The following is a 22,722-nucleotide window of genomic DNA, read 5'->3' on the forward strand; positions in this document are numbered from 1 at the left end:
CCTTACTATTCTGCAGCTGCTGCAGGTGATCCCCAGGCAAGCAGGGCCTAGAGTGGACCTCAGCAGTCCTACAGCAGAGGGGCCAGACTGTTAGAAGGAAGACTAAGAAACAGAAAACTTCATCATCAAAAAACTAGATGTCCACTCAGAGACCCAATCTGAAAATCAGCAATTACAAAGACAACAGGTGGAAAAATACACAAAGATGGGAAGAAACCAGCTCAAAAAGGAGGAAAACACCAAAAACCAGAGCACCTCACCTCCTACAAGGGATCACAACTCCTCACCAGCAAGGGAACAAGGCTAGATGGAGAATGAGTGTGATGAAATGACAGAATCAGTCTTTAAAAGGTGGGTAATGAGAAACTTCTGTGAGCTAAAAGAACATGATCTATCTCAATGCATAAAAACTAAGAACTTTGAAAAAAGATTTGACAAAATGGTAACAAGAATGGACAATATTGAGGGGAATATAAGTGAATTGATGGAGCTGAATAGCAGAAGACGAGAACGTCGTGAAGCATGCACAGGTTTCAATAGCCGAATTGACCAAGCAGAAGAAAGGATATCAGAGGTGGAAGATCAACTCAGTGAAATAAAATAAAATGAGAAGACAAGATTAGAGAAAAAAGTACAAAAAGGAATGATCAAAATCTTCAAGAAATATGGGACTATGTGAAGAGACCTAATCTACGTTTGATAGGTGTACCTGAATGTGATGACGAGAATGAATCCAAGCTGAAAAACAATCTTCAGGATATTATCCAGGAATACTTCCCCAACATAGCAAGGCAGGCCAATATTCAAATCCAGGAAATACAGAGAACACCACAAAGATATTCCTCAAGAAGAGCAACCCCAAGGCCTAGAATCCTGATTCACCAGGGTTGAAATAAAGGGCAGCCAGAGAGAAAGGTCGGGTTACCCACAAAGTGAAGCCCATCAGACTCACAGCAGATCTCTCGGCAGAAACCCTCCAAGCCAGAAGAGCGTGGTGGCCAATATTCAACATCCTTAAAGAAAAGAACTTTCTACTCAGAGTTTCATATCCAGCCAAACTAAGCTTCATAAGCAAAGGAAAAATAAAATCCTTTGTGAACAAGCAAGTACTCAGAGATTTTGTTGCCACCATGCCTGCTTTACAAGAGCTCCTGAAGGAGGCACTACACATAGAAAGGAACAAGCAGTGCCAGCCACTCCAAAAACATACCAAATGCTAAAGAGCATCAACAAAATGAAGAATCTGCATCAACTAATGAGCAAAACAGCCAGCTAGTATCAAAATGGCAGTATCAAATTCACACATAACAATATTAACCCTAAATGTAAATGGGCTAAATGCCCCAATCAAAAGACACAGACTGAAAAATTGGATAAACAGTCAAAACCCATCAGTGTGCTGTATCCAGGAAACCCATCTCACGTGCAAGGATATACAAAGTCTCAAGATAAAGGGATGGAGGAAGATTTATGAAGCAAATGGGGAGCAAAAAAAAAGCAGGAGTTGCAATTCTCATCTCTGATAACATAGACTTTAAAGCAACAAAGATCAAAAGAGAAAAAGAAGAACATTACATAATGGTAAAAGGATCAATACAACAAGAAGAGCTAACAATCCTAAATATATATGCACCCAAAACAGGAGCACCCAGATACATAAGGCAAGTTCTTAATGACCTACAAAGAGGCTTAGACTCCTACACAGTAATAGTGGGAGACTTTAACACCCCATTGTCAATATTAGACAGATCAATGAGACAGAAAATTAATGAGGATATCCAGGACTTGAACTCAGACCTGGAACAAGCAAACCTGATAGACATTTACAGAACTCTCCACCTCAAATTCACACAATATACATTCATCTCAGCACCACATCACACCTACTCTAAAATTGACCACATAATTGGAAGTAAGTCACTCCTCAGCAAATGCAAAAGAACCGAAATCATAACAAACAGTTTCTCAGACCATAGTGCAATCAAGTTAGAAGTGAGAATTCAGAAACTAACTCAGAACCTCACAGCTTCATGGAAACCGAACAACTGGCTCTTGAATGTTGACTGGATAAACAATGAAATGAACGCAGAAATAAAGAAGTTCTCTGAAACCAATGAGAATGAAGACACAGCATGCCAGAATCTCTGGGACACATTTAAAGCAGTCTCTAGAGGAAAATATATAGCAATAAGTGCCCACATGAGAAGACAGGACAGATCCAAAATTGACACCCTATCATCAAAATTGAAAGAACTAGAGTAGCAAGATCAAAAAAACCTCAAAACCTAGCAGAAGACAAGAAATAACTAAGATCAGAGCAGAACTGAAGGAGATAGAGACACGAAAAACCCTTCAAAAAATCAATAAATCCAGGAGATAGTTTTTTGAAAAGATCAACAAAATAGACAAACCATTAGCCAGATTAATAAAAAAGAAAAGAGAGAATAACCAAATAGATGCAATAAAGAACGATAAAGGGGAAATCACCACAGATCCCATAGAAATTCAAACCATCATCAGAGATTATTACAAACAACTCTATGTGCATAAACTAGTAAATCTGGAGAAATGGATAAATTCCTGGACACTGGCATTCTCCCAAGCCTAAATCAGGAAGAAGTAGAAACGCTGAATAGACCAATAACAAGATCTGAAGTTGAGGCAGCAATTAAGAGCCTACCACACAAAAAAAGCCCAGGTCCAGATGGGTTCACAGCCAAATTCTACCAGACACACAAAGAGGAACTGTTACCATTTCTTCTGAAACTATTCCAAATAATCCAAAAAGAGGGAATCCTTCCCAAATCATTTTATGAGACCAACATCATCCTGATACCAAAACCCGGCAGAGACTCAACAAGAAAAGAAAACTTCAGGCCAATATCCATGATGAACACAGATGCAAAAATCTTCAATAAAATACTGGCAAGCTGATTGGAACAGCATATGAAAAAGCTTATCCACTGTGATCAAGTAGGATTCATCCCAGGGATGCAAGGCTGGTTCAACATACGCAAGTCTATAATCATAATTCACCATATAAACAGAACCAAAGACAAATACCACATGATTGTCTCAATTGATGCAGAGAAGGCCTTTGACAAAATTCAACAGCCCTTTATGCTAAAAACCTTCAATAAACTAGGAATTGACAACATATTTCAAAATACTAAAAGCTATTTACGACAAACCCACAGCCAATATCATATTGAATGGGCAAAAACTGGAAGCATTCCCTTTGAAATCTGGCACTAGACAAGGATGCCCTCTCTCACCACTCCTATTCAATATAGTGCTGGAAGTTCTAGCCAGAGCAATCAGGCAAGAAAAAGAAATAAAGGGCATTCAAATAGGAAATGAGCAAGCTAAATTGTCTCTATTTGCAGATGACATGATTATATGTCTAGATGACCGCATTGTCTCAGCCCAAAATCTCCTGAAACCAATAAGCAACTTCAGCAAAGTCTCAGGATCCAAAATCAATGTGCAGAAATCACAAGCATTCGTATACAACAATAACAGACTGAAAGAGAGCCAAACCAAGAACGAACTGCCATTCACAATTGCTACCAAGAGAATAAAATACCTAGGAATACAACTAACATGGAACGTAAAGGACCTCTTCAAGGAGAACTACAAGGCACTCCTCAATGAAATGAGAGAGGACACAAACAGATGGAGAAACATTCCATGTTCATGGTTAGGAAGAGTCAATACTGTGAAAATGGCCATACTGCCCAAAGGAATTTACAGATTCAATGCTATCCTCATCAAGGTACCAATGACCTTCTTCACAGAACTGGAAAAAGCCACCTTAAACTTCATATGGAACGAAAGGAGAGCCCGCATAGCCAAGTCAATTCTAAGCAAAAAGTACTCAGCGGGAGGCATCACACTACCGGACTTTAAATTATACTACAAGCCTACAGTAATCAAAACAGCATGGTACTGGTACCAAAACAGAAATATAGACAAGTGGAACAGAACAGAGGCCCGGGAGGGAACACAACATATCTACAGCCATCCGATCTTTGACAAACCTGACAAAAACGAGCAATGAGGAAAGAATTCCCTGTTTAATAAATGGTATTGGGAAAACTGGCTAGCCATGTGCAGAAAGCAGAAACTGGACCACTTTCTGACAGCTTACACTAAAATTAACTCCAGATGAATTAAAGACTTAAACATAAGACCTAACATCATAAAAACCCTGGAAGAAAATTTCGGCAAAACCATTCAGGACAATAGGAGTAGGCAAGGACTTCATGACCAAAACACCAAAAGCATTGGCAACAAAAGCCAAAATAGACGAATGTGACCCAATCAAACTCCACAGCTTCTGCACGGCAAAAGAAACAGATATTAGAGTAAACCGGCAACCACCAGATTGGGAAAAAATTTTGCAGTTTACCCATCTGACAAAGGGCTGATATCCAGAATTTACAAAGAACCAAAACAGATTTACAAGAAAAAAACAAACAATCCCATTCAAAAATGGGCAAAGGATATGGGCAGACACTTTACAGAAGAAGACATACATGAGGCCAACAAACATATGAAAAAATGCTCATTGTCACTGGTCATTAGAGAAACGCAAATCCAAACTACATTGAGATACTATCTCATGCCAGTTAGAATGGCAATCATTAAAAAATCTGGAGACAACAGATGCTGGAGAGGATGTGGAGAAATAGGAACACTTTTACACTGCTGGTGGGAGTGTAAATTAGTTCAACCATTGTGGAAGACAGTGTGGCGATTCCTCAAGGGCCTAGAATTAGAAATTCCGTTTGACCTAGCAATTCCATTACTGGGTATATTTCCAAAGGACTGTAAATCATTCTACTATAAGGACACATGCACACGAATGTTCATTGCAGCACTGTTTACAATAGCAAAGACTTGGAACCAACCCAAACGCCCATTGATGACAGACTGGACAGGGAAAATGTGGCACATATGCACCATGGAATATTATGCAGCAATCAAAAACCATGAGTTCGTGTCCTTTGTAGGGACATGGATGAATCTGGAAACCATCATTCTCAGCAAACTGACACAAGAACAGAAAATGAAATACTGCATGTTCTCACTCATAGGCAGGTGTTGAACAATGAGAACACATGGACACAGGGAGGGGAGCATCACACATTGGGGTCTGTTGGGGGAAATAGGGGAGGGACAGTGGGGGGTGGGGAGTTGGGGAGAGATAGCATGGGGAGAAATGCCAGATATAGGTAAAGGGGAGGAAGGCAGCAAATCACACTGCCACGTGTGTACCTATGCAACTATCTTGCATGTTCTTCACATGTACCCCAAAACCTAAAATGCAATAAAAAAAAGAAAAAAACATAGCTATTTTGATTTTTAAGAGATCATAGCTGGTTTAAAATATCAGATTATCTGGTCATTCCAATGCCTGAGTTTCCACTTGGACAGATTCTATTATTTCCTATTTTTCTTTTCTGTGTACTAGTTATTTTTTTTGTGTGTTTTTTAATGTCTCTTCCTCTCCCCCACTTTTTTTTTTTTAAATTAGACATTTCAAATGATACAGTGTGGCAACTCTGGATATAATATTTTCTTTGGGTTTGTTGTTGTTGCTGCTTGTCTTAGTAGTTGTTTGTTTAGTGATTTTTTTTAATCAACAGAGTAAAGTCTGTGTCTTTGTAGTATGTGGCCACTGAAGTCTGCACTTGCTTTACATGGTGGCTGGCTAACAACTTGTCAAAGATTTCTTTACATGACTAACCAGTAGGTCTCTTACTCTTTGTGTTTCTGCTGAGCATGTCTCTGTGGGGGTTCAGGCACTGCTTAATGCTCAGCCAGGTAGTGGACCACTATACCTTAGCCTTTACTTCTTGCTTGGAGAGTCTCAACATCAGATAAAGGTGAGTTACTAGAGCCTTCTCAGGTATTTTCCTGAGCATGTGCACAGTTTTACATGTGCACATTCTTTGTAGATCCCCAGGACTATGAGGGAGCTTTTCAAATCCCATATAGACATCTCATTTCTCAGCTTTTCCTTTTAAGTTTTTTGGTAGCCTATTGTTTGGCATAACTACTATTGCCTCAGGTAGCTGTGATTTTATAATGTTCAACAAAGGTCCCTGAAGAGAAGAAATTTAGAGTGACACCTTTCCAGTGTCTGCCAGGGAAACACCAAATAGGCCAAGTAATAACCTTTTTTGTTGGGATTAAGGCTTTTAAAGTACTCTAGACGCATAATCTCTCTCTGGCATTGGGAATGTGGCTGTTAATTTTCTTTTTATTTATTTTTAATTGCATTTTAGGTTTTGGGGTTTATGTGCAGAACATGCAAGATAGTTGCATAGGTACACACGTGGCAGTGTGATTTGCTGCCTTCCTCCCCTTCACCCACATATGGCATTTCTCCCCATGCTATCCCTCCCCATCTCCCCCACGCTCTACCTCCCCTATTTCCGTTAATAGACCCGAGTGTGTAGTGCTCCCCTCTCTGTGTCCATGTGTTCTCATTGTTCATCAACTGCCTATGAGTGAGAACATGCGGTATGTCATTTTCTGTTCTTGTGTCAGTTTGCTGAGAATAATGTTCTTCAGATTCATCCATGTCCCGACAAAAAACATGAACCCATCGTTTTTGATTGCTGCATAATATTCCGTGGTGTATATGTGCCACATTTTTCCAGTCCAGTCTATCATCGATGGGCATTTGGGTTGATTCCAGGTCTTTGCTATTGTCAACAGTGCTGCAATGAACATTCGTGTGCATGTGTCGTTATAGTAGAACTATTTGTAGTCCTTTGGATACATACCCAGTAATGGGATTGCTGGGTCAAATGGAATTTCTATTTCTAGGTCCTTGAGGAATCCCCACACTGTCTTCCACAATGGTTGAACTAATTTACACTCCCACCAGCAGTGTAAAAGTGTTCCTATTTCTCCACATTCTCTCCAGCATCTGTTGTCTCCAGATTTTTTAATGATTGCCATTCTAACTGGCATGAGATAGTATCTCAATGTAGTTTGGATTTGCATTTCTCTAATGACCAGTGACTATGAGCATTTTTTCATATGTTTGTTGGCCTCATGTATGTCTTCTTTTGTAAAGTGTCTGTTCGTATTCTTTGCCTACTTTTGAATGGGCTTGTTTGTTTTTTTCTTGTAAAATCTGTTTGACTTCTTTTTTTTTTTTTTTTTTTTAATTTTTTATTGGATTATAGGTTTTGGGGTACATGAGCAGAGCATGCAAGACAGTTGCGTAGGTACACACATGGCAGTGTGCTTTGCTTTTCTTCTCCCCTTCACCCACATTTGGCATTTCTCCCCAGGCTATCCCTCCCCACCTCCCCCTCCCACTGGCCCTCCCCTTTTCCCCCCAATAGACCCCAGTGTTTAGTACTCCCCTCCCTGTGTCCATGTGTTCTCATTTTTCATCACCCACCTATGAGTGAGAATATGCGGTGTTTCATTTTCTGTTCTTGTGACTTCTTTGTAAATTCTGGATATCAGCCCTTTGTCAGATGGGTAAACTACATACATTTTTTCCCATTCTGTGGGTTGCTGGTTTACTCTAATATCTGTTTCTTTTGCCATGCAGAAGCTGTGGAGTTTGATTAGGTCGCGTTTGTCTATTTTGGCTTTTGTTGCCAATGCTTTTGGTGTTTTGGTCATGAAGTCCTTGCCTACTCCTATGTCCTGAATTGATTTGCCTAGATTTCATTCTAGGGTTTTTATGGTGCCAGGTCTTATATTTAAGTCTTTAATCCATCTGGAGTTAATTTTAGTGTAAAGTGTCAGGAAGGGGTCCAATTTCTGCCTTCTGCACATGCTAGCCAGCTTTCCCAACAGCATTTATTAAACAGGGAATCCTTTCCTCATTGCTTGTTTTGTTCAGGTTTGTCCAAGATTGTATGGTTGTAAATATGTTGTGTTGCCTCCGATGCCTGTGTTCTGTTCCATTGGTCTATATCTCTGTTTTGGTACCAGTACCATGCTGTTTTGATTACTGTAGCCTTGTAGTATAGTTTGAAGTCCAGTAGTGTGATGCCTTCTGCTGTGTTCTTTTTGCTTAAAATTGACTTGGCTATGTGGGCTCACTTTTGGTTCCATATGAAGTTTAAGGTGGTTTTTTTCAGTTCTGTGCAGAAGGTCATTGGTAGCTTGATGGGGATAGTGTAGAATCTGTAAATTATTTTGGGTAGTATGGCCATTTTTCCGGTATTGATTCTTCCTAAACATGAACATGGAATGTTTCTCCATCTGTTTGTGTCCTCTCTTATTTCGTTGAGCAGTGGTTTGTAGTTCTCCTTGAAGAGGTCCTTTACGTTCCTTGTTTGATTTGGCTCTCTTTAAGTCTGTTATTGGTGTATAGGAATGCTTGTGATTTTTGTACATTGATTTTGTATCCTGAGACTTTGCTGAAGTTGCTTATCAGTTTCAGGAGATTTGGGGCTGAAACGATGGGGTCTTATAGATATACTGTCATGTCGTCTGCAAATAGAGACAATTTGGCTTCCTCATTTCCTAAACGGAATGCTTCCACTTTTTGCCCATTCAGTATGATATTGGCTATTGGTTTCTCATAAATAGCTTTTATTATTTTGAGATACGTTCCACCAATACCGAATTTATTGAGGGTTTTTAGCATCAACGGCTGTCAGATGCCTTCTCTGTGTCAATTGAGATAATCATGTGGTTTTTGTTTTTGGTTCTGTTTATGTGGTGAATTACGTTTATAGACTTGCGTATGTTGAACCAGCCTTGCATCCCCAGGATGAATCCTACTTGATCATGGTGGATAAGCTTTTTGAGGTGCTATTGCAATCGGCTAGCCAGTATTTTATTGAAGATTTTTGCATCCCTGTTCATCATGAATATTGGCCTGAAGTTTTCTTTTCTTGTTGAGTCTCTGCCGGGTTTTGGTATCAGGATGATGTTGGCCTCATAAAATGATTTGGGAAGGATTCCCTCTTTTTGGATTATTTGGAATAGTTTCAGAAGAAATGGTAACAGTTCCTCTTTGTGTGTGTCTGGTAGAATTCGGCTGTGAACCCACCTGGACCTGGGCTTTTTTTTGTGTTGTAGGCTCTTAATTGCTGCCTCAACTTCAGATCTTGTTATTGGTCTATTCAAGGTTTCTACTTCTTCCTGCTTTAGGCTTGGGAGGACACAAGTGTCCAGGAATTTATTCATTTCTTCCAGGTTTACTAGTTTATGTGCGTAGAGTTGTTTGTAATATTCTCTGATGATGGTTTGAATTTCTGTGGAATCTGTGGTGATTTCCCCTTTATCGTTCTTTATTGCATCTATTTGGTTATTCTCTCTTTTCTTTTTTATTAATCTGGCTAGTGGTTTGTCTATTTTGTTGATCTTTTCAAAACACCATCTCCTGGATTTATTAATTTTTTGAAGGGTTTTTCGTGTCTCTATCTCCTTCAGTTCTGCTCTGATCTTAGTTATTTCTTGTCTTCTGCTAGGTTTTGAGTTTTTTTGATCTTGCTCCTCTAGCTCTTTCAATTTTGATGATAGGGTGTCAATTTTGGATCTCTCCACTCTTCTCATGTGGGCACTTATTGCTATATATTTTCCTCTACAGACTGCTTTAAATGTGTCCCAGAGATTCTGGTATGTTGTGTCTTCGTTCTTATTGGTTTCAAAGAATTTCTTTATTTCTGTGTTCATTTCATTTTTTATCCAGTAAACATTCAAGAGCCAGTTGTTCAATTTCCATGAAGCTGTGCCATTCTGAGTTAGTTTCTGAATTCTCAGTTCTACCTAGATTGCACTGTGGTCTGAGAGACTGTTTGTTATGATTTCAGTTGTTTTGCATTTGCTGAGGAGTGATTTACTTCCAATTATGTGGTCAACTTTAGAGTAGGTGTGATGTGGTGCTGCGATGAATGTATATTCTGTGAATTTGAGGTGGAGAGTTCTGTAAATGTCTATCAGGTTTGCTTGTTCCAGGTCTGAGTTCAAGTCCTGGATATCCTTGTTAATTTTCAGTCTGGTTGATATGTCTAATATTGACAGTGGAGTGTTAAAGTCTCCCACTATTATTGTGTGGGAGTCTAAGTCTCTTTGTAAGTCATTAAGAACTTGCCTTATATATAACTTGCGTTATATATAAGGAGCACTTTTATATATCTGGGTGGTCCTGTATTGGTTCCATATATATTTAGGATTATTAGCTCTTTTTGTTGTATCAATCCTTTTACCATTATATAATGTCCTTCTTTGTCACTTTTGATCTTTGTTGCTTTAAGGTCTATTTTATCAGAGATGAGAATTGCAACTCTTGCTTTTCTTTGCTCTCCATTTGCTTGGTAAATCTTCCTCCATCCCTTTATTTTGAGTCTTTGTGTATCCTTGCTTGTGAGATGGGTTTCCTGGATACAGCGCACTGATGGGTTTTGGCTTTTTATCCAATTTGCCAGTCTGTGTCTTTTGATTGGTGCATTTAGCCCATTTACATTTAGGGTTAATATTGTTATGTGTGAATTTGATACTGCCATTTTGATTCTAGCTGGCTGTTTTGCTCATTAGTTGATGCAGATTCTTCATTTTCTTGATGCTCTTTAACATTTCGTGTGTTTTTGGAGTGGCTGGTACTGGTTGTTCCTTTCTATGTGTAATGCCTCTTTCAGGAGCTCTTGTAAAGCAGGCCTGGTGCTGATAAAAAGCTCTGAGTACTTGCTTGTTCACAAAGGATTTTATTTTTCCTTCACTTATAAAGCTTAGTTTGGCTGGCTATGAAATTCTGGGTTGAAAGTTTTTTTCTTTAAGGATGTTGAATATCGGCCCCCACTCTCTTCTGGCTTGGAGGGTTTCTGCCGAGAGATCTGCTGTGAGTCTGATGGGCTTTTCTTTGTGGGTAACCCAACCTTTCTCTCTGGCTGCCCTTAGCATTTTTTTCTTCATTTCTACCCTGGTGAATCTGACGATTATATGCCTTGGGGTTGCTCTTCTTGCGGAATATCTTTGTGGTGTTCTCTGTATTTCCTGGACTTGTATATCGGCCTGCCTTGCTATGTTGGGGAAGTTTTCCTGGATAATATCCTGAAGATTGTTTTCCAGCTTGGATTCATTCTTTTTGTCACATTCAGGTACACCTATCCAACGTAGATTAGGTCTCTTAACATAGTCCCACATTTCTTGGAGACTTTGTTCATTCCTTTTGGGCTTTTTTCTTTAATCTTGCCTTCTTGTTTTATTTTATTGAGTTGATCTTCGACCTCTGATATCCTTTGTTCTGCTTGGTCAATTCGGCTGTTGAAACTTGTGCATGCTTTGCAAAGTTCTTGTGTTGTGTTTTTCAGCTCCATGAATTTACTCATATTCCTCTCTAAGTTGTCCATTCTTGTCATCATTTCCTCAAATATTTTTTCAAGGTTTTTAGTTTCTTTGCATTGAGTTAGAACATGTTCTTTTACCTCACGGAAGTTTCTCATTACCCACCTTCTGAAGTCTGATTCTGTCATTTCATCACACTCATTCTCCATCCAGCTTTGTTCTCTTGCTGGTGAGCAGTTATGATCCCTTGTAGGAGGTGAGGTGTTCTAGTTTTGGGTGTTTTCCTCCTTCTCGTGCTGGTTTCTTCCCATCTTTGTGTATCCGCCTGTCATCTGTGTAGTTGCTGATTTTCCGATTGGGTCTCTGAGTGGACGTCCAGATTGTTGATGATGACGTTATTTCTGTTTCTTAGTTTTTCTTCTAACAGTCTGGCCCCTCTGCTTTAGGACTGCTGAGGTCCACTCCAGGCCCTGCTTGCCTTGGTCCTTGCAGCAGTCAATACTCCCAGTATCTGGCAGATCCTTTCCATGAAGAGTGTTAGGGCTAGAGGATGACAGCTCCACTGGCGGCTGGGGCTCCAGACACTCCCAGCTGAAGGCACTTGCTCCCAGGAAAGGGATCTGCCAGGGGACGGAGCCAGCTGCAGCAACCGTGGCGGCCAGCTCCCAGTATCACCACCACTGGGCCGAAGCTACTAGAAAGTTTGCAGGGGGTCTGGGGAAGCAGCTCTCCTGGTCTCTCTCATGGCCACCGCTCCCGCGGCCACCACTCTCATGGCCGCACTGGGCAGCGCTGCAGCACAGGCCAGACTTGGAGGGCTGAGGGTGGCTGTTAATTTTCAAGGTTGCCACAAAGTTGGGAAGTAAAGGATGAGACTAGATTATGTTCAACTGCCACAAAGCTTGCTTTTCCTGATGAGATTTAGCAATTTTTCTTGATTCAATGCTTCCTGAGTTGCTGGAAGCTTTTGGTTAGTTTTCAGACTTCTGGAAAAAGTTGATTCTGAGAATTTTTACCTATTTATTATTGCTTTTATGGAGGGGAAAGTTTTGGAATTCCTTACCCTTCCAATTTTGCTGATGTCCTCTCAGAATTTTAATTGAAACATTTATTTTATTTCTCTCCTAGATAATTATATCTAATCATATAATTATGTCTATATCACACTCTTTGTAGATTCCCAGGACTATGAGGGAGGTTCTCTCTCTCTCTCTCTCTCTGTATGTGTAGCATATGATATCTATCTATCTATCTATCTATCTATCTATCTATCTATCTATCTATACACACACACAGAGAAAGAGAGAGAGAGAGAGAGAGGGAGGAGAGAGAGAGAGAGATGGAATCTCACTCTATTACCCAAGTTGCAGTGGCATGATGTTGGCTTACTGTAGCCCCCACCTCCCAGATTCAAGCAATGCTTCTACCTCAGCCTCCCAAGTAGCTGGGACTACAAGCGCATGCCACCATGCCTGGCTAATTTTTATATTTTTAGTAGAGAAGAGTTTTCACCTTGTTGGCCAGGCTGGTCTTGAACTCCTGATCTTAGGTGATCCACCTGCCCTGGCTTCCCAAAGTGCTGTGATTACAGGCATGAGCCACCCCCTAGAATAAATATATTCTCTTATATCTCTATTATATTTTTATCCCTATAACAAAAGGACCGAGGGTTCATATAGAAATGAGCTTCATTACTGCTATTTCAAATTTACAAATCATCAAAAGAGTTGCAATATTTCCCTGCTTTGATCTCAATATAACTACCTACTGCCAAAAGGATCCAAGGGAATACATATGGAACACAGACATGTCTTATTTTCCTATTCATGTAATCTGTTTTACATTTCTTTTTCCCTCTCTTCTTGCCTCTTTTTGTATTAACAAAATATTTTTATTATTCAGTTTCCACTTTCCATTAACTCATTCATTTTTTAAACCTTGCCCAATTATATCCAAATACAAATGAATATTTTTACCATTTCTCTGTCAATGTTATAACTGTAGAACATTTAAACTCTATTTATCCCTCTCATGCCTTTGTGCTCCTATAGTAATCATGAATTTTAATTCCATATACATTTTAGTTTCTGTAAGCCATCATGATTATTGTTTTGTACAACCAATATTTGTCTACATTGTGCCCAATGTATAATGTTTTCCCATGGGTGAACTATTTCCTTTCAGCCTTAAAAAAAATTCCATAGTGTCTTTGGAAAGTTAATCATAAGTCTCACTGTTGCTCCTTCGAAGATAATATGTTTTCCACCCTCTCACTGTTTTTAATACTTTCTTATGTCTTTATTTTCTCTGATTTTAGTACAGTACACTGCAGAAAGTGCTGTCTATGTTCCACAGGTATTCTCTTGGATCCTTTTGGCAGTGGATAGTTGTATTGAGATCAAAGCAGAGAAATACCAAGCAGGAAAAAATTTACAACACTTTCGAAGATTTATGTATTTATAATAGCAGTAATTAAGTTCATTTCCTTATGAACTTTAGGTCCTTTTGTTATCCAGATAAAAATATAAACACAAGCCTAATTCTCAGCATATAATTTGTATTCTGTAAATGTTCCAAAGAAATATTTCAATAATCATTTCAATGAGTGAATAAATGAATGAATCAGGTCAAATTAAAGATAAATGGGCCTCAGTTTTAATCTGGCACTCACTTCATTTTGTTGAACACATCCCTGAAACTCTCTTGTGGCCACCCATTTCTTCAGGTTATTTATTCACCTGTAACAGGAGGATACTGGTGTGGAACATCTCTAGGTTCTCCTTTAGCTCTAATAGTCTGTGCAATATCTGAAACAAAGTATCTCTGTGCACTGAAGCCAACCACCTTGGTGGCTTCTCAACCTGTCCCAGGGCTTCTGAACAAAACAGACTTGGCTAATTCACCAATTTTTCTCTGTTGGTGCCTCCTTTGTGCGGGAGTAAGAAGATGATGAGGGTTTCTCTGTTCTACCCCAGATCAGACATTTCCTGTGCTTCCCCCAGCTCTGTGTCACTGCTTTGCTTTGCTTCACATCTGCATATCCATCTTTATGTTTGCTATCTTCTTCCTGTCTATGTGTCTACCCAGTGCCTGGTGTCACATCTGACACATGGCAGGCTCTCACTGAATCATGAAGGGGTTTCCTCTATGGGAGATCCCACTTCTCATGGCACAGTCTTTTTCCCATCATGGAAACCTTTTTTCCTCCTCCAGATGAAGTTTATATTTAATGATGGGAAAGAGAGTGTTTTTAAAAAGTGTGAAACCAGAACTGCTCAGAAGCTTCTCCTTTAGTGCAAGTTACTCACCTGTGGGAAGAGAAAATTAGGAGGAGGAAGGTGCTTGGCTCAGCTTCCCTCTTCTGGCTGTTCTTCCCCTTTCCTTTGCTCACCCCTATCCTCTGCATTCCCGGTTCTGGACACCAGCCTCCTCATACTCAGAAGGCAAATAGTTTTCTGTGCAAGAGGAAGTCTTGCTCATTTGGGAGGGTGTTGCAGGCAGGTATGATTTGGGGCCTGCTTGGCTCTTGTCAGCTCACCCAGCCTCTTATCTGCAGCCCTCAGCAGCAGCAGTTCCTCTTTTGCCTTCTTGCATTTTCCTTGGTCCAGTCCATTGAAAGCCTGTAAGACCTTGACTTCCCCACCTACTCAGCCCACCATAGGGTAAATCCATGGCTACCATTGCTACCAAACTTTTCAAGTAGGATATCCTTTCAATAAAAGATTTTTCTGGTACCCAATCTACCTTCCTTGAATGTTTTTTATTTGGGGAAAAGACAATGTGGTTTCCAACCTCATCTCCAATTTTCCAGATGGGTGACCTTGGGTAGACTTGGCATATCAGTGACAAAGATTCCTCATCTGTAACAGTTACAGCACCAGGCATATGTGAGAGCTCCCAGCCACCACCTTCAAATCTGGACTTCATTGTCCACAAACAGAGGCATGTTGGGACAGAAACCTGTCTTGGTCTCTGCTTTTCCATCTGCATATTAGGGATTAATGACATCCCTATGAGAAATACCAAATGAAATAATGCTTATAATAGCCATAGCAGAGTTTTTAACTCAATACATGTTGGTTGTTGCTTCCACAGCCTGTGAGACATGGTAAATACTCAAGATCCATTTCCTCCTTTCTTTTTGGCTTGGAGGTGTTTGAGCAACAAGTTAAACCCTGATTTTTCTCTCTACATCAGGAATCATTGGAAGAATGTAAAGTAGGAATGCTGTCTCTTCTGATGCCTTATGGTTCTCAGCTGAGACTGCAGTTGTGGGCTTCCTGGAAAACACTGTTGTACTCTTTAAGGAACTCTTTCCCAGTTAGTTATTTGCTGACCTGAATGGTCCTTCATGTATGGGCTTTCCTACATTTCACAAAATTGCAGATTTACTTTTTTTAAATGAAAGGAGAAGTTTCCTTTGGGGACCTCAGCAAAATCCTGTGAGAAGGCAGAGATCTGCCAGGGATGACACATGGGTCCTCACCCTGGTCATGATTGCTCTGTCATAACTACCCTTTGCAAATGGAGGCAGTAACATCAGATATGAAAAAAGAAAAGTCATTGAGGGATTAACATTGGGTGAAACCCTCTAGTAATTCAATAGGTCACAGTCCACAAAACCATGGTTTATTATTATTGTTGTTCCATTTTAGAATTCTGAGAATTAGTGACAAAGAAATGTCAGATATTGTGCCTCCTTAGTGTGAATTCACTGTTTTTATAACATTTATCATCTTGACCTTCATCAGATAGTAAAAGAAACCACATCACCTATTGAGGATTCATTTTTTTTCTCCCCTCTATTAACCAAAGTCTTTTATTCTAGATTTATATCTGGTTTCCTTGACTTTTAACAAAAGGATTATTAAGATGATTAATTTCATTGGAGTCAATGGGTTTGATTTTTCTATGGTAGGGAGTGGCAGGGGTGTGGACTTTGGTTCTCGCCCTTTCTTAAGCAGCACGTCAACCTTCCACATGATGTTCTTTCCTGTTGGAGTAGCTGCTGAGCGTGGAAACTCTCTTTTCTAGTTTATGACAAGTGTTACAAGAACCTAGAAACCAAAAAGTTCTGAGTGATTTTATAATCAAAAAACACAAGCAGACATTCCCATGAAAAGGCACTCTGGATCAGCATGGCAGTGGAGTAGGAAAGATGGCTGGGATGCTACTAAGGTGTGTGTGTGTGCGTGTGCGTGTGTGTGTGTGTGTGGCTTCAGGGGATTAGGAATTATTCAGGGCTCTGTACTGGGACCTGGGACCTGGGGAGGCATCACTGCATAGTGGCTAATGATCAATCTCTGGAGTCCAACCAATTTGGGATTCGATCCCTACTTTCCATTTAGTGCCTGTGGCTGTATGACCTTGCAAAAGGCACACAGCTTCTCTATGACACTGTATCCCCATTATGGGCTGAATTATATCCTCCCAAATCCATATCTTAAAGTCCTAACCCCCAGTACTTCAGAATGTAGCTGTACTTGGAGACAAGGTCTACAGTCATTTGCTACAACAGTCCTGGCAAATAAATACACTCCCATTTCATATAATGGAGATAATGACAATAATAGTTACCTAACAGGACTGTAGTAAAGATTGAGTATGGCCAGGCATGTAAAGCCCTCAGCACAGGCCTGATGCAATGCATGCATTATGACCATATGTATTACTTTCTATTGTTGCAGTAACAAATCATCCCAAACTCTGTGACATAAAACAACACAGATCTACCATCTTACCGTTCTGGAGGTCAGAAGTACAACATGGATCTCACTATGTGAAAATCAAGGTGTTGACAGACCTATGTTCCTTTCTGTAGACTCTTTCCTTGCTTATCTGTGTTATTTGCAGAACTCAGTTCTGTGTGGTTGTAGGACTGAATTCTCCATTTTCTTGCTGCCTGTAGACTGAGGGCCATTCCCAGCTTCTGGAGGCCATCACATTTCTTGGCGTGTGGCTTCCTTGTCCTTTTTCAAAGCCAACAGTGATGGGTTGAGCCCTTCTCATCACATCTCTGAACAACTCTTTAGCTGTTCTATCTTTTCTAATTTTTGTTTTTTTTGGTAGAGATGGGGTCTTGCTATGGGTTGCCTAGGCTGGCTTTGAACTCCTGGCATAAAGGAATTCTTCTGCCTTGGGCTCCCTCGGCCCCGGGATTACAGGCAGGAACCACCATGCCTGACTCCTCTTTTGTTTTTAATAGCTCATGTGATTCAATTGGGCCCACTAGATAATCCAGGATAATCACTTATCAGCTGATCAACAACCTTAATTTCTTCTGCAACCTTAATTCCTTTTTGTCATATAACCAGCAACCTGTAATCCTGGAACATGTAACATCTTTATACTCAGGTTATAGGAATTATTAGGTGGACATCTTTGTAGGATAGCTATTCTTCGTACTATACCATCACAATCATCATCTTCATTCAGGATGCACTAGTCTCCACATGAACCTTGAGGATATTATGCTGAGTGAGATAAGCCAGTCACAAAAAGACAAATACTGTATGCTTCCACTTGTATGAGTTACTAGAGTTGTCAAATTCATAAAGACAGAAAGTAGAATGGTGGTTGCCAGGGGTAAGTGGGAAGAGGTGAGTAGGGAGCCAGTATTTAATGGGTATGGAGTTTCAAATGGGATAATGAAAAGAGTTCATTATAGATGATGGTGATGTTTTCACAATGATGTGAATTTACTTCATGCCACTGAACATAAAAATAGCTGGTAAATTTTATTTTTTGTGTATTTTACCACAATTAAAACAATAGGATGGTTAAATGTGGTAATTCATGAAGGTGAGCAATGGTTTCTAAGGCAGGCGGTCATGCCCTCAGGTGCCACATGGCTCGCTTGGAATACTGATATAACTATCATGTTGCCCCCCATCCTGAACCATGTCCTCTGATGCTCTCCTGATTGTTAGCTGGTAGTTCTGCCTCTTATGCTTAGCTCTTAATGCATCACATGGTTGAGAGCTCTCCACCAGAGCTCTGGTGGCTTGGGCCCCCAGGGATGGTGTTTTTGTGGGTAAGCCTGGGTTTGTGGTTTCTAAGACATTGCCTAGGTTTTATGTTGCATGCCTGGGAAGAAGGCCTGGGTGCTTTTTGCAAGAAAAAAGCCTTGTGCCTGATTGACATGTGAGTGAGTTTTGAAGAGTATACCTAAGACTGACTGTGGAATGTGTGATCCAAAAAGGAAAACAACGTGTAATCTTGTTTTTGATACAGATGGAAATATAAAAGAATTTGTGCTGCTCTCAAAGTTCAGGAAATTTTGAGGCACAGCTTTTGGTAAATTAAAGAGAAGCTTTAAGTCAATATGCAGATGTGGTGGTAGATATCTTTGCATAATGCCTCCTTTTAGCCCACTGAATTTCTTTTCCTTCATCACTATTTTGCAATTCTCTTAAAACAGTTCAAGTCCAAGACTTTGTGATTGCCTCATCCTTCTCTCTTCCCTATAGCCAATTGGAGGTGCAGGGAAGGTCCCTTAGTGCAGTGACTAGCAAGGTTGGACATTTTTATAGCTACTTTATGCCTGTTTCTCTTTGTATAAATTGCCTATCCACACCCTCCTATTTTAAAAAGAGCATTATTACTGTTTTCTTATTAAATTGCTTATTAATTCTGGACACTAATTCTTTATTGGCAGTGTGTGTTGCAAATTTTTTTGTTCCAATCTATTGTTTTCATACTGTTTTTGTTGTACATAATTGAGATATGTATGTAATCCTTTTCTTTATAGCTGTTGCATTTCATTTCTACTCTACGCTAGATTTACCAAAATGTGATCTTACAGTTTTTTTTTGTAATGCTTCTATAGTGTGTATTTTATGTTTGTTCTTTATTTGATTTGAAATTCATTTTTGTGTGTATGGTGTGAGGTAGGAATCAAAACTTTATTTTGTCCCTCATAGATACTGGATTGAATCCCCAAATTTTGTTTTTATTTTTTAAGTTTAGAGACAGGGTGTTGCTCTGTCACCAGTCTGAAGTTGAGTGGCAAGATAATAGCTCACTGCAGCCTTGAACTACTGGGCTCAAACTATCTTCCTGCCTCAGTCTCCCAAGCATCTAGGACTGCAAGTGTGCATCACTATATCTGGCTACTTCTTCATTTTTTTTTCCATAGAGATGGGGTCTTGCTATGTTGTTCAGACTGGTCGCAAACTCTTGTGCTCAAGCAATCCTACTGGCTCAGCCTCCCAAAATGCTGGGATTATAGGCATGTACCACTGTGCCTGGCCAAAATGTTTTACTGATCTGAGATTCCATCACTTTCATATTCAGTAGCTTACATACTCATATCTACACCCCCACACACTCCTAAATTATACATTCTTGACTACTCTCTCCTATTTAGAGTTATTTATCTAGTTTTCAAGAAAAGCATTTCTTTTGTTTTATTGAACAACTCTACTGCTTTATTACCTCAATTGTATTTATGTTCTTGTATTTATTAATTTTATACTTCCTCATTTTTTCTTTTTGAGTTGAATGCTCTATGCATTTATTTTTAGTTTTAGAATTATCTAATATTTGCATTAAAGACTAAGTTTTTTTTTTTTCAGAATATCTCTCTGACTGCAATTTATGGGTTTTGATATGCAGTTCCCTGTGTTAGTTTTAAAATAGTTTATAATCCTGTTTGAGTTTTACTGTTTATAAAATACTGTTTTAAAGTTCTCAAATGAATTAGATTTTTGTTTCTTTTGCTATTAATTTATATTTTATGAAATTGTGTTTGATAAAGGTGCCCTGTGAGATTTCTGCTTTGAGAAACCTGCTGAAGTTTTCTTTGAAGCTGATAGTGATCAATTTTTGTACAGGTTTTGTGTGTTTGCAATGAATCTGTATTTTCTGTTTGTTGGATACAAAGTTCTCTATTAAATAATTTCTGTTAGTAATATTTTAAAAGTCTTCTAGATTATTACTTTTTGGGGTCTATTCAATCTGTTGATTTCTGAAAGAAGTATGTTAAAATATCCATTGTGAGATGGACTCATCCATTTCTTGTCTATCAGTTTTAAATTAAATATTTTGGGATTAGTTTTTAGCTACATACAGGTAGATAATTTTTATATAGATTCTACTTTTTTGTTAATTAGAAATATTTTTCTTTGTCTCATTTGATGCCTTTATCTTTGAACTCTATTGTCTGAAATTAATATTATTGATCCACTATCTATTTGTTAGTGTTTGCCTGCAATGCCTTTTGTTTTGTTTTAGCCTTCTTGCATTATTTTACTTCAGTTGTGTCCCTTATTTTCAGAACTTCTCCCTTTACAGAGAAATTTGATCTTAAATTTGTACCAGTCACTGATCTGTTAGAATGTATTTTTGCCATGTTACTTTATCTCTAAAATGCTACTGGTTCCTCTTTTTGATTAAAAAAGAACAAGAAAACAAACAACTTCTACCTTCTATTGGATTTTCTTCTTTTTATTGCTTTCTTTTTTATTCTAATGGGTTGAAAACAATGTATCTCAATTATACATTTTTCCTAGGGGTTATTCCTAAAATTGTAATTTACACATTCACACTTATTTCCCAGTCAGTGTCAATTTAATTTCATCTATATTCCTCATCATTTACTGTATCGTCTGAATAAGACAAGAATCTTAACTTTTATCTCCCCTGCCATCACCACTTCTCATTTAAGAGTATATGAAATGATCATCAAGAGTATTATCTTTTCTTGTGATTGATAACTCTTTGGATGTAAGTATGTATTGCTCTTTTCTTTTCACTTAAAAAAAATTCCCTGACAGTCTCTTGGATCGTACTGCATTTTGCTGTAGGATATCCTTTAGTAATTATTTTAGAGAAGGTGTCTGAATATTAAAATTCCTATTTCCCTATTAGTTAGGTGTTGCTGCATTAATGCCATCTACTAATACATGATCATGTGACTTTTAATGGCAAGCAAATTTTCCTTGTTTGTGCCTCTCTGGGTCAGCTGGAATTTGGTTGCTTCTGTTCTGCTCCACATGTTTGGTTCTGGGAGCAATAGATCCCTGGGGCATATTCTTCTCATGGCAAATCACAAGAGCTCGAGAGGCCAGCAAAACCATGCAGACACAGCCCAATTTTTGCTCATATATCATTAGCCGAAGCAAGTCACCTGGCCAAGGCCAAAACTAATGGGATGGGGTTGATAGGGTCCCATAGTCGAGGGCAAAAGTGAGTAACGAAGCAATAATCCAATTTATCATGCCATAACCGGAAACAGTTTTATTTTTCCTCACACTTGAATGATAGTTTGATTGAGTATAGGATTTTATGTTTTTAATTTCATTTCCTTTTCTTTTTTTAAAAAATTAATCCTTCCCTCTCTTATGCCTTGAAGATTTTGCTTGTCCTCTTTTTGGTAGTTTTTCCTTTAAAAAATTTAAATTTTTGTTCATAAAAGAATATATGCCTATGATTGGTACCAAATTATGTCTACTTAAAGATTATCTTCTGTTTCTTCCTAATTCTTTTCTGGATAATTTATTTTTCCATTTGTGTGTTTGAAGCTTTTTTTCTGATGACAGTCTTTAAATACTTACGCTTTGTTGATATCCTTTTCAGTTTTGTACTGAAGGTTGTCTGACTTCTATTGCCCCTTTATTCCAGTCTTGTGATGGGTGGTATGGGACATGCAAGGCTGTGCAGTGAGTAGGCTTCTGTGTGCTATGGTTTGAATGTGTACCCCAAAATTGATGTGTTGGAAACATAATCCCCAATGTTAACAGTGTTGAGAGATGGCAACTTTAAGAGGTAATTATGGCATTAACCCTCATGAATGGATTAATGCTGTTAGCTGGGGAATGAGTTTACTATCTCAAGAGTCGGTCCTTATGAAGAGTGAGTTTGGTACCTCTCTCACTCTCTCTCACTTATGTGATGGCTGCCATCCTGTTATGACACAGCAAGAAGGCCCTCACCAGATGTGGCTTCTTGATCTTGGACTTCCCAGCCTCCAGGTCCTAAGTCAAACAAAGTTCTAGTGTTTGTAAGGCAGCCAGTCTGTGGTATTTTGTTGTAGCAACACAAAACAGGCAAAGACACTGTGGATGTGGGCTCAGCCACCATCTGACCTCATCCCTCATGATGTCTTGTAAACTTTGGGTCCTTTAAACACCCTTTCTGGTTATCTAACTTAGATAAAGATTGTTTTCCTTTATAAAGCATACTTTATTTTTGTCTCCTGAGATTTGGGATGAGAAGGGAAGGCAGGTATGTGTCTTTGGCTAGTGTCTTCTCTGACGCTTTTTTGGAAGTAAGTTTTAAAAGGAAAGTGAGAGCCCAAGAACTCAGGGGAGAAAGAACAGGAATGGGAGTCTCTTCCTACAGCACAGGCCTATCTCAGACTCTGGGAACCAGTACTGGGTCAGGGTGCAGATAAGATTTGCTCTTTCCTTCCTCCTCCTTTGGCCTCTCTCTGTGTCCAGTTCCCCT

Source organism: Callithrix jacchus, chromosome 14 (assembly GCF_049354715.1).
Source record: "Callithrix jacchus isolate 240 chromosome 14, calJac240_pri, whole genome shotgun sequence".
Taxonomy (NCBI): domain Eukaryota; kingdom Metazoa; phylum Chordata; class Mammalia; order Primates; family Cebidae; genus Callithrix; species Callithrix jacchus.